Here is a 14,007-nt window from a genome sequence, read left to right on the forward strand (position 1 = left end):
TTTTTTCTTGATGCTCGTATGTACCTCGGGGGGGTCACTCATCATATGTAACCCTATCACGTGAGTTCAACAGAAGGATATTTTTTATTTCTAAAATTTACAGAAATAAATATACATAAGGGATTATTTAAAATAGTTTTGGAAAAAAATTACAGATTTGTATAGAAAAGGGGTACATTTTATTAATGAAAAAATTTACAGATAAGGGATTTTAAATATAGGCCTTGAACGCACGTGATATAGAGGGTTTATACATAGTGACCCCCCTGAGGTATGTACAAAAAGACCATATCCTGCCCCAAGTATTGTTGATTTCTTTACTTCATAATGGATGCCATCCATTTCGAACACGTGCTCAATGGGTATGGGCAATTTATGTTTCCATAAGCCATTGGATGCAGGATCAAAATTTGTAATAAGATAGCTCTTCAACTTTTCAGGACAATCTGCAACACCTATCATATGTTAAAAATCAAAGAATCATTCTTTTAGTGGAGGAATACAAACTCACATCGCAAAGCACATAGCATTTTTTGGACAAGGTACTAACTCAATGTCTATTAATTCTTTCACAAAACAAATTGAAACATAATGTTTTGCTAATCGAATCTAACCAAATAGTGTCCAAATATAAATCAAAATGTAGGTACAAATGTTTTAGTTGAGCATTTGTGTCTACAACTCTAATTAACAAGATCACTCACATTCCCTAAGGGTTGTCTATGCAATAAAATTGAATCAAGTTGGTTAAGAATGCCCTTGTAGCATCGGCAGTGATTCCCCTTTCCTTGCATCCAAGAACCATAGCAAAGCGTTTTGCCTCACTATCTTTCAATGGCCCCATTTTGGCAATTTTTCCTAGCATGCATTCTTCCTCTTCATTCAATGTAACATGTTGAGCATGCACCATACTTCTTGTAGTAGAACAAGTCCCTCTCACTCTAGTTTTGGTTATAAGTGAAGTAATACCTTTCTCTGTGTCTTTTTTTGAACTACGAGTAGACATATGAGATTCGACATTCATCCTTTCGAGAACTTCTTTGTTTTTTTCTTTGAATTCAAGGATCACTTGTTGAAAATAATAGAACATATCATGCCCTTCGACAATCGGAGCTTAACCAAATCTGTTAGAAGAGATGGCACTGCGCACATCTACTGCATCATCTAGCATCTGTAGGTACGGTAATAACTCATGAAGCAAAATAGAATCACCACAATCTATATCAAATTTTGTAGGGAAAATGCAATTTTCTGCTGGATTAACACAACCCGTGTAAGGCGAAACATCAATGAACACTATTCTTGCTGGTTTGCATTCCTCTTTAAAACAACACCACACTCTCATTAATGGTTTAAACTCCGCTTCCACATTCATCCTATCTGGTCGAATGATTCTACTCTTTGTATGCTTGTGGCATGCCATCGCACCCCAAACCATGAAGAAATGTAACTTTCTATTAACATGATGCTCCAAAGTGTCCAACATGTTTGCACCATGCCCTTTTCTCCTGCAGTGGACCAAATGCCAACATGGTAGTGATCGAGCAACCATAATTAAAATATGTACTTACATCCCAATTCTCACGATCTGGATGTCTTTTTGCAAGCCCTTGTTGTGCTTTCTTGGGTCTATTAAAGAGAATCCATTGTCCCCTCACTTGCTTAAGTATATCAATGTATGGAGATTGTCTTAAGATATTTTGAGACTCCAGGTTTGCCATCTTTGATATCTCCACACAAAAGCGTACGGGACAATTCACTACAATCCTCGCCTGGCGGGTGCGGTAGTAGTTCTTTCTTTGGGCCGTGTTGTTATCATCATTAGATGTGAATATTTTAGCAGCATATATTGAATGTTGCCCAGATAGTATCCAGTAGTGGCACTTGGCTAAATCCTTTTTATCTACCCTTTCCAGGGGCTGCTTTGTTTCAGGATTGAAAGGCATTAAATCCGCTATAGTAGCAGGAGGCCTAGAGTTATAACCGAAGTCTGCAGCAAGCTTCTCCACATGCTCTTTGTTCAACCCTCTATATACATAGCTTGGAGGAGCTTTTTGACATCTTGCAATTGGAATTGAAAATGTTGCATGCAACCCGAATGGGTAGTATTTTTCATATTCCACCAAGCCTGATGGTTGAACTTTTGCCCTTTTTTTCCTATGACCTTTCCACTTGGCTCCAATTCACTACCACTGCTTCTTTCCACAACTGCTAGCATACCCTCTGGAGGTGTTCCTTCTTGTGGTACATCAACTATAGTTAGCTTTCCTTTCTTTGCCCCTTCTCCGCTACCACCTAGTGCTTGAACCATAGTCGATTTACCTTTCTTTGTTCCTTCCCCACTCTTACGCTTCTTTAATGTTGCTGAAACTTTGCGATATGATTCAATGATTGTTGTCACTGTGTGAATTTCATTTCCATCAATTGATTCAACACTTATCCAGCCTCTTGAGTGCATGTTGTCATCTACATTAGACTTCATACGAGATGCTTCATAATCACTGGGATCCAAGAGAAACTTCTTATTTTGATTTATAATGATCAACAATCCAATATCTCCCTCTTTTCCAACCACCTTCAGTGATTTGATGTACCGATCCAACACAAGTGTATGCACTTTTATTAGGTAACAAAACAAATAAGTGAACTCGTGTCAACTGTGCTCCCTCAATACTATATATGTCAAAGTACCAAGGTATGCTTTTTTCTGCTAATCCACTTACAACTTTCTCAACCTTCTTCACATTTGTGTCTTTCCTGTAAAAGACCCAAACAATATACAGACTATCATCTTTATAATCTTTAATGTTAGACAAAACACATTATCGATAAACATATCTGAAATAGAATCTAGAATTGACACTAGACATAGTAGTAGATTTGAGAAAGTACTAGATTCTAGGGAGATTTGGCCGTGCGGCCAAATCTTATGGGCTTCTTTTAAAGCACTGGAAGGGGAGGTTTGGATGTGTGGCCAAATCATATGGGCTTCTTTCAAAGCACCAAAGTTTGGGGAGATTTGGCCGGGTGGCCAGATCTTGTGGGCTTCTTTCAAAGCACTAGGGTCTGGAGAGATTTGGGTGCTGTGCAACCAAATCTTGCTAGCTTCTTTCAAATCAGTCAAATATTTCTAGCTTCTTTTAAATCACTTGGGTTTAGGGAGATTTGGCCGTGCGGCCAAATCTTGCTAACTTCTTTCTAATCACGAGGGTCTATGGAGATTTGGCCGTGCGGCTAAATCTTTTCAAAGCACGAGGGTTTGGGGAGATTTGTGTGTAGTCAAATCTTGGTAGCTTCTTTCTAATCACAAGGGTCTATGGAGATTTGGCCGTGCGGCCAAATCTTTTCAAAGCACCAGGTTTAGGGAGATTTGGCCGTGCGGCCAAATCTTGCTAGCTTCTTTCTAATCATGAGGGTCTATGGAGATTTGGCCATACTGCCAAATATTTTCAAAGCACCAGGGTTTGGGGAGATTTGTGTGCGGTCAAATCATGCTAGCTTCTTTGTAATCATAAGGGTCTATGGAGATTTGGCCGTGCAGCCAAATCTTTTCAAAGCACCAGGTTTGGGGAGATTTGGCCATGCAGCCAAATCTTTTCAAAGCACCAGGTTTGGGGAGATTTGGCTGTGCAGCGAAATCTTTTCAAAGCACCAGGTTTGGGGAGATTTGGCTATGCAGCCAAATCTTTTCAAAGCACTAAGGTTTGGGGAGATTTGGCTATGATGCGAAATCTTTCTAGCTTTTTATAAGTCACGAGGGTTTAGGGAAATTTGATTGTGCGGCCAAATCTTGCTAGCTTCTTTCTAATCACAAGGGTCTAGGGAGATTGGGCCGTGCGGCCAAATCTTTTCAAAGCAACAGGATTTGGGGAGATTTAATTGTGATGCCAAATCTTTCTAGCTTCTTTTAAATCACCTGGGTCTAAGGAGATTTGGCCATGCGGCCAAATCTTGCTAGCTTCTTCTAATCACGAGGGTCGAGGGAGATTTGGCCATGCAGCCAATCTTGTTATCTTCTTTCTAATCACGAGTGTCGAGGAAGATTTGGTTGTGTGGCCAAATCTTTTCAAAGCAGCAAGGTTTAGGAAGATTTAGTTGTGATGCCAAATCTTTATAGCTTCTTTGAAATCACCAAGATCTAGGGAGATTTGGCTGTACGGCCAAATGTTGTATGTTTTGAAAGAAGCCAGAAGATTTGGCCGCATGGCCAAATCTCCCCATTTAAAATTTAAAATTCAAATCTTATGATTCAAATTTCAAATCTGAAAATTTCAAAATCTTAGATTCAAAATTTAAAATTCAAAATTCAAAATTCAAAATCTTAGATACAGAATTCAAATTTCAAATTTGAAGATATGAAAGTCAAATCATATACTAAAGACCCTACTTTCAAATCACACTTCGAGATTCCTACTTTTACAAGACTCTTTCTTTCAAATCGTGGTGTTCCGAAATGGAGAAAATGGAGAACATGCATGAATTAGGTACACTTTCCATTTCTTTCCTTTTCTTACTTGGATGATTGAGTAGCCATTGTTGTTTGTGAGCTTCTGCTCTTTAGATTTCAAGCAATCGTAGGAGCTGAGGGGATTTTGTCCAAAGGGGATTTCGTGAAGAGGGGATTTCGTGAGATTAACTCGAAAAAGGAGAAGCTTCAGACTGTTGTTGACGACACGGAAGCCTCACTGACAGTCACGCTGGCGAAGAAGAATGGGCTTGCTGAGGGCTACGAACCTACCACTGAATAACTGTGAAGAAAACCTGTGCAGAGGAAAAGCAGAGTGGTGCTGAAACTATGCTGCGGAGGAGGAAAAGTAGAGCGGCGCTGAAACTGTGGTGCGGAGGAAAAGAGTGGCACAGGCAGCCGAAACTGAGGACGAGGATGGCAGAGGAAACTGTGGTAGCGCACGCTGGCAGAACTATGGTAGCGCAGCCGAAACTGAGGACGAGGACGGCAGAGGAAACTGTGGTAGCGCAGGCAGCCAAAATTGTGGTAGCGCAGCCGAAACTGAGGACGAGGACGGCAGAGGAAAAGAGCGCAGCGGAGGATGGAAGGAGGACGGGGACGGAAGGAGGACGAGGACGGTGGAGGAAGAGAGAAGGACGAGGAGGAGGAGGAAGGCAAGAAATCCCCCAAAAATAGGCTTTGGGGGGAAGAAGCAATCCAAAAATAGGCTTTGGGGGGAAGAAACAATCCCCCCAAAAAAGCATGCTTTGGGGGGGAGGGAGCAATCCCCCTGAAAAGCATGAAGAGCCAAAAAAAAAAAAAAAGACCTCTTTCTAATCCAACTATTGTGTGTGGAATCTATGGAGAGTTGAATTGGTAATGGAATTTTAAAACCTACATAGTTAAGTACACATTGCTAGGACAAAACTGGGATGGGGAGCCTCCCGGGACCTCTTATTTTGACATAGTTTTGAACTTTTTTGCTTGCAGTTAGCTAAGCAAGGGTGGAGGAGTGTTTTCCAAGAACTACCCCATCTAAGACATTGTCCTAAAGCTCTCAAACCACCCTAGGTACACATTGGAGATCTAGGAAGGGAGAGAACAAGGTGAGCCTAGCACTTGATCCCCCATGAAGACGAATTCAATTCCTTCTCATAGGTTTACTTTTTATGCTTGGTTTAAAAGGTTTGTTTAGCTTTGCCTTTTAAAGTTTTGGTTTTTTAATAGTTTTAGATTTTCTAGTTTGCTTTTAAAGTAATAGTATGATTTTAAAGTGTAATAGCGTGAATCATGAAAAGCATGTACGATTTTTTTGAAAGTAGGATCTCTACATTTGAATTTCAAAATTTGAAACTTGAAACTTGAAATTTGAATTTTTTATTTTAAATTTTGAATTTTGAATTTTAAACTTTAAATTTTAAATTTTAAAATCTGGATCTTCAATTTTTAAATTTAACGTTTGAAGATTTGTCCATGTGGCCAAATCTTCCTAGTGATTTGAAAGAAGATTTGGCCATGTGGCCAAATCTTCCTAGTGATTTGAAAGAAGCTAGCAACATTTGGCAGCACGGCAAAATCTTCCCAAACCCTAATGCTTTGAAAGATTTGGCCACACGGCCAAATCTCCCAGAACCTGGTGATTTGAAAGAAGCATGCAAGAGGAGGTTGCACATCCAAAACTCTCCATACCCTAGTGCTTTGAAAGAAGCCTACAAGATTTGGCCACACGACCAAATCTCCCCAAGTTTGAAAGAAGGCCACAACCAAATCTTCTAAGTGCTTTGAAAGAAGTCACCGAGGTCTCGAAGGATTTGGCCGTGCATCCAAATCTTGCTAGCTTCTTTGAAAGCACCAAGGTTTGAGCAGATTTGGCCATGTGGCCAAATCTTATTGCTTCTTTCAAAGCACTAGTGTCTTAGGAGATTTGGCCATGTGGCCAAATCTTGTTGGCTCCTTTCAAAGCACCAGGGTCTAGGGAGATTTGACCATGTGGCCAAATCTTGTGGGCTTCTTTCAAAGCACCAAGGTCTAAGTAGATTTGGATGTGTGCATAAATCTTGATGGCTTTTTGAAAGCACCAGCATCTTGGGAGATTTGGTTGTGTGGAGAAATCTTGCTATCTCCCTTTCAAAGCACCATGGTCTGTGAAGATTTGGCCATGTAGCCAAATTTTGCTGCCTAAAATTCAAAGCACCAAGGTTTAGGAAGATTTGGTCTTGCAATGAAATCTTGTAAAGCATTTTCATCCTAAGTCACACCATCAGATATCAATATTGAACTATAACAAATGCTATGTACTATGCAGGTGCCACATTGAAAGTGGGGGTTAAAGTCAACTTGCTTGTCAGTGGAAAGATTGTTGCCATTGGGATAATATTCTCGACATCACATGATGACATGTGCCAAGGTGTGCCCTTGGGAGAAAACAATGTATCGGTGGCGATCGATATTTGTATGGATGAAAGTGCACTTCTTCCATTTCCTATAGTGGATGCATTCTTAGTCTATGAGGCTTTGGGTAGTGTTGTTCGTTGGAAAGCACGATCAATGAGTTGTGTGGACAATGTCAATGGAGCTATTGTACCAATGAATGATATAACATTAGATACCATTGACGTTGAACCTCTATGTGAATATGATGAGTTTTCCATTCGAGAATCATGGAAGGACAAGAAAGTCTTAATATGGGATGAGCAGAAAACCAAGAGCATTGCAGAGGGTGTTGTTTTGTATGTCTACCCATTTGAACCTATAAATTTTGAGATGCTTGGTGAAGGTAATCTAGGTGTGGGAATTGAAAAGTATCACAGTGATGTATCAGGCATCGATACCATCCACTTAATAAAATGGCCCATTGCACAAATAACCTTTTTAGATGGAACTTCATTAAGAATCGATGACACCATGAATTCTTCAAGTGGTTCTGGGAAAAAGCACATGGAAGATGAGGACCCAATGGAAAAATCCACAAAAAAGAGGCGTTACTGCATGATAAAGAGAAAAGCTAAAAAACATGGCATGCCATTAGCATCATCTAGACTCACAAGGGATGCAGTCATAAAAGTATCTATGATTGATTGTTGTAAACAAAATTGTTGTCAATTTGCCGATCGTCAAATGATATCCAAATTACGCATAGAGTATTGGGGCCAAAGTTTGGAGGCTCGCACTAATTATGTATATGACACTCTTGGGGTTGCTTGTCGAAAAGATGACAATGGGCAGTTCAAATATGTCTTTTCATTGAATGGTATTCAAGTTTGTTGTAGAGCATGGTATGAAATGCATGGTATTTCAAAAACAACATTTTATCGATACAGGGAGCAATTTGAAATTGGTATACGAAGGTGCATACATGGTAATAAAAGAATCGTGCGGAGAGGTTGGGACCACATAGAACTGGGTAGAGCCATAATCCAAGATTTTGTGGATAACAATTCTGAGCGTATGCCACACAAAAGTAGAACACTTCAGGATGGATCAAGGGAAACATAGTTGGTGATACCGGATGTATACAAGCAGGTTGATATTCTCTATGAAGTTAACATGCAATTAAAGCATAGTTTGGGTTGTAAGGAGATGTCAAATTCCACATTCAACCGCATATGGAACTCTGAATTCAAGCATGTAACTTTGTCAAAAACAAGTGAATTCTCTAAGTGTGGTTTATGTAGTGCAATCAAGGCTCAGCTTGCAGCGACAAAATGCCAAAATGAACGTAATAAGTTGATGGAAGATAGAAGAAAGCACATGTTACAATAAAAAAGCTGTAGAAATGTGTACTACACTTGGCACAGATTTTTTGAAATGTATCCTCAGACATACTTGTGCATTCTCCATGATAAGATGGACCAAAAGAAGACAACCATCCCTAGATTATGCAATCGTTCAAAGGACACAGACAAATCCTTTCAGCTCGCAGTGGCTTTGACTGGCATGATAACACATGGACATGGTCAAGGACGTTATGGTCACTTTTCTTTATCCTTGTGGTTGTCGGATCCTAACTTCACAATTGGTTCATTGGCTTTGTGTTTGAGAAATCTTGAAAGATTTGATAACCATGCACTTGGAGATTTGGTACATGATGGGATGCCAAGGTCTGACAATGCTCTACTAAACACACTAACCTCAAGAGAAGCATTGGATTCTCACTATGTTTCTAATGGAAAGCAACAACTTCATCTTGGAGTAGTGGGTGGAACATTCAAAGACCTTGGACTTGGAAGTTCCCATCAAGAAAATCCTTATAAGAAACTACCCGAACACCTATTGTTGCAGTTGGATAATTGTGGTTCTGAAAACAAGAGTAGGTACTTGTTTGCATACCTATCATTACTTGTTGCTCGAGGGATTTTCAAGTCAATTCAATTGGGATTCTTGATGGTTGGGCATACACATGAGGATATTGATGCAATGTTTAGCAGGTTTTTAGAGAGGTTAAGAACTAGCCAAACATTGACATTTGCACATCTCATGGATACTTTTAGACAATGTGACGAGTCTTCTCCAACGCCATTTTTGGTAACGGAAGTCCCTGATTTCAAGAGCTATGTTGATGGATGCCTATGCGATGGGAAAGATTCTTTAGTGGGACACTCAAAGCCTCTCCAATTTTGGTTCTTTATCCGAAATGAAGTTCCTATCATGCAATATAAAGTGCATCCATGATCATTAGATTGGCAACCAAGTGAAGGTGGCATTGAGTTGTGGAAGAGACATCCGGATGGTCATCCAATGCTACCAAGTGGAGAGCCACCTTATGTAACCATGTTCAAGTATGTGAAGGATCACTTAGATGTGATAGTTGGTATCAAGGAGTATGTATGCTTTTGGGAAAAATGGGCACACTTGCAAGGTCCAGAAGCATCTTTCACAAAGTTTTACAAGCCAGTAGTGAAGTACTGGAAGAGCATGATTGATGAGCTTGATAAACCAAACAATAGTGTAGAGGGCATGTACGAGAGATTTTGGCCAAAGACGCAACATATTGATTGTGTGCAAGTAGTTGATAATGAAAACGATGAGTTTCAAGGAATTGAAGAGTTGAATGATCATTACTGTGGACCTCAAAGGAAAAAGCCAAAACAATCATTTGATCCAATGGTTGATGTACAAAAAGGACACTTTCTTTTGGTCCGACCAGCAGAAAAAATTTATCCAATTTGGCTAGGCATTGCTCAAACTGATGTACAGAAGGATAATAAATCTAAAAATTTCAAGAAGGTTTTCATACAATATTGGGCACCTATATGCAAAAGACACAATGCACAAATTGAGGAGGTATATGCAGATTGTTGGAACAAGGTTTGGATGTGCAATAAAGGTGATCCTCCACGTTGGGAATCTGTTGATGCTATTGTATGGTCATGGGTTCCAAAATGTAACCTCTCAAAGAAGGTTTCCTCAAAGAGCAGCAACCTCCCCATCAAGGTGAAGATACCAACCATTGCACGCAAGCGAGCTTTATCCAATTTGTCTCATAGAACAGATTCCGACTCTGATGCTGACTCCACAATGGAGTGAAGGTACTTCAGAAGCATGACTTTTTTTTCCTTGCACAACAATAATTTAATTGAATACTGACAAATATTTGGAAGGTATGACATTGATCTTTTTTCTTTATCTTTTTTTTTGCAGACCATTGCTTTGTGGTTGCAAGTTCTGCACACTCGACAAAATATCAAGGATTAGTCTTGCATTCTTACTTTTTCTCCAACTAAACTAAAATGGTGTTTTTGAACACCACCTTTTTTTGAGAAGAGGCAAAAAATGCTTCGTTAAACTCAAACATATGATGTTTTTTTCTCAGCTAATGCAAAACAAGCACACTCCAAATTGTGAGTTTCATATACACAGCCAAATCCAGGGCGAAAGTCAATGGAGTGCACTCAATGCATTGTAATTGTAACCCCTCAAAAAATACCATGCATTGGTCGAAACCTCAACATTTGACATTTTATTTATGTTGATGCAAACCATGCACATTTGCGAGATTTGGATGGACTGCCAAATCTATGGGAAAAATCAATGAAAAAAATTGAATGTTACATAATTACAACCCTCAAAAGTTCCCAAATTATCAGGATTTTCCCAAATTCTCTAATATGGTGTTAGAAGATAAATATATACTTACCACCCATGACTCATTGCCTAGTTTGACATCATTGTCGAGATGTGAAGGACCTACAGCAGTCCCAATGTTGTTCACATAGTAGAAGAGGTCCTTGAACAAAATATAGTTCGAAGGATGTGCAGTGGATAGAGAGCGGAGTCAAAGCGCGGAGTGGGAGTAGAGGGGTGGAGTGAGTGCTTAAGGAGTGAGGAGTGACAAAGAGAGTGGTGGGGGATGCTATGGTGTATGAGATAGGAAGGCAAGGGACCTGAGTGAAACTGTGTCTCATGAACAAGGGGGAGACCTGGAGCACTGGGAGTGTGCAGACTTGTCTACATCTCCCGTGCCACCACACTAACCTTGACCCTTACTACTCTTTCTGGACCTACGACGGTGACGCCAGGGTGATAATCCCTCAGAAGGGGCAAGAGGGGATGACTGTCGAGTAGGAAAAGCCGTCAATATCCCCGATCTACCCCCAAGGGATGTAGGAGAGGGAATGCTAGTGGTCCACAGGGACAAAAGAGAAATCGAAAAAGCACATATGGTGGTTGGGTGCATTTGAGGTATGTAAACTATCGCCTTCTAAATTAGTCTTTGCTGGAAATGTAATAAATTTAATATCATATATCTTGCAAACCTTTGGTTTCAAATTATAGGTGAAGACTGAGGACCATGCAGTACTTTATTGGGTATTTCATCAAATAGATATACCATCAATTATCAAGAGTCAAGTCCAAGGACACCATCTAGGGAAGGGTGATTTTCAAATTGAATGGCATATGGCAAGTGACCTGAAGACACTGAAGTGTATGTTCAATATAAGAAAAGGGGGTAACTCAAAATCTCCTTGCTTGTACTACAATGCACTAGCACATGTCCTAGGTTCTAAATGGTGGAAAAGAGCACGCAACAAAGATATTAAAAGTAGATAAAAATTTCAATGCAGTTCTTGAGATCCCATTATGCAATGTTCACGTTTGTACATTGCATGCATTATTTAGGATCATTGAGAAACTTGTTTTCCTATATATTGCATTTGCATGCCAAACTTCGCCCTAAGAGCATAAGAAAAGAGGCACTACAATCGTTAGAAGCAGTGCTATCAAAAATTGGTCTCCATGGAGGAGATGTACATATTACAAAGGATCTTAAAAAATATACAAATGGAAAAGATGTTCCTATTAAGCCATCTATTGGTGGATTAAAGGCTAGAAGATTTCTGTCTCATCTAGAAAAAAAATAAATAAATGGCAGTAAAACAACATATATCAAGGATAAAGTATAAATTGTGGAGAAAAGTCCACAATGTTGTCAAAGATCATCAAGCAAATGGATTGGCAAGAGATGTTAAGGTAGAAGTGTGGAAATGCTTAGATAAACTTTTTGTTTTTTGTGACCAAGCCACCTTTAGCAAAAATGATCAACAAGCATTTGAAGAAGCGGTAAAGAGTTTTGGAAAGGCAATGAAAGAGGCATGGACAACATGTAACATCACTCATTACATGGTAAGAACAGTATCATGTTTCTGTGCATGTTTTTTTAAAAGCAAACCATCTTAGTTTTATATATTCTAATGCGCACTTGCCTATGTATCAAAACAATATATGATCTACAATTACCTTTCTTTCTTTGTAAAAAAATACGGATGCCCTACAATTTGGTCCATGCAGGGAATGGAGAAATCACACTACATGGCACGAAATGTATTCTTTAGACATACACAACATTTTAAAGGAAAACAGAATGCCAATTGTTTAAAAGAAGTGTTCCAGTTGTTCTATCGAGCAATACTACAAAGACTTCAAGCCAAGAAGAAAGTTAACACATCATAGGTTAAGCTAGCTTTTAGGTTGGCTCAAAAGGAAAGAAGGACACAGATTTTGGAGAACTCAAATGCAGCACAAAGACATGCTCAGTGGAGACACTATTAGCCAGAAAATAAATCAGGATGACAGGCTAGAGGCTAAGCATGGCGATGCTCAAGGGCCATAGAGGAAAGGAGAATGTGAGGGCAAAACGTTATCATGGGAGGGGAAAAGGAATTAGAAGGGGAGGGAATGAAGAGGGAGACTATGACACAAGGGGAAAGAGAGAGGGGGAAGAGAAGCGTGTACATGATGGGAGGAGGAATGTAAAGATGAAGACATCAAGGGAAGAGGACCATGCTTTATTTTGAAAGGAAGGGAAGGGAGAAATCAAAGTACTAGCTAGGTGGCTTTACAAAGAATGAGCGTGTCCCATCAAGGAATAGCCCCCTCCTTTTATAGCCAAGAGAGAGGGTCTCTCCTAATAAATGCATCCTCCCACATGCATGGTGTGTGTGGAAGAGTCTCCCATGTGGGCTAGGCAGTTATGCACTCTCAATTGTGTGTGATAACACTTGGCCACATTTTTCCACATATATCAACTCCCATATCCCAAGTCTATGATACTTCCTTGGTCTCTTCCCAATTTTATAATATGTTCAAACATCTAGGAGGACAAGTGGAGGGTTGGCACAAGGAATCTTGCCACCTCATCCTACTTTCCCCATTATTTAACTTGCATCCTTGGACTATCTATACCTCCCCCACATGGGCCTATCCTATATGGAGGTAATAGCCCAATATAATATCCATCTCCACCTATTTTATATTACTTTTCCCATGGACTTTGAGCCATATCTCACTAAATGCAGCCTAGGTGGAGGTGTGGCACATGGAGGAGCCATGCCACCTTATATTTTATAATATTACTACCATGGATCACACCTTATGGGTCCTCTTACATGGAAGGGTGGCACATGGTCATGCCCTGCCACCTCAACCCCAGGCCCTATGCACACCATATTTTATTATACTATTGCCATACATACAAACACACACACATATTAATGCCTTTTTCCTTAGACAAATTTATCCATAACAGTTCCCCCCCCCAGGCAGGGAATGCACAGCATTTCCATGCCTGGGTCCATCATGCACAAAGAAGGGCTTGAGATAACACTTGTTGATCACCTTCCTGCCATATGGCTGATGCAGCTCCTGAACTTATACAGACCCGTTGCTACGTTCCTTGATGACTTTGTATGGACTGGTCCATAGTGGCAGAAACTTCTTATCCATTTGGTGGTCTAATCTGTTATCAAAGCATAGCACAACATCCCCCTCAGCAAAGTGTCTTTCCCATCCCTTGCAAATCTTAGCATCCAAGTGGGCCTTTTGTCGATTCTTTTGAATCTCTGTTTGATGTAGGGCAAGGTGTCGGGTTTCATCTAGCTTCTCAAGCTGCACCAACTGGGCCTCTACATGTTCATCTTCTATCATCCTCTGTTCTTGTGCCAATCTCAAAGTTGGAATCTCTATCTCTAGTGGTAAAACGGCTTCAGTACCATATACCAACTCAAAAGGAGTGTGACCTGTAGATGTTTTATGAGTGATGTTGTAAGCCCATATAGCTTCTG

Source organism: Dipteris shenzhenensis, chromosome 32, assembly GCF_047967505.1.
Source record: "Dipteris shenzhenensis isolate YYH24624 ecotype China chromosome 32, Dip_SZ_1.0, whole genome shotgun sequence".
Classification (NCBI taxonomy): Eukaryota; Viridiplantae; Streptophyta; class Polypodiopsida; order Gleicheniales; family Dipteridaceae; genus Dipteris; species Dipteris shenzhenensis.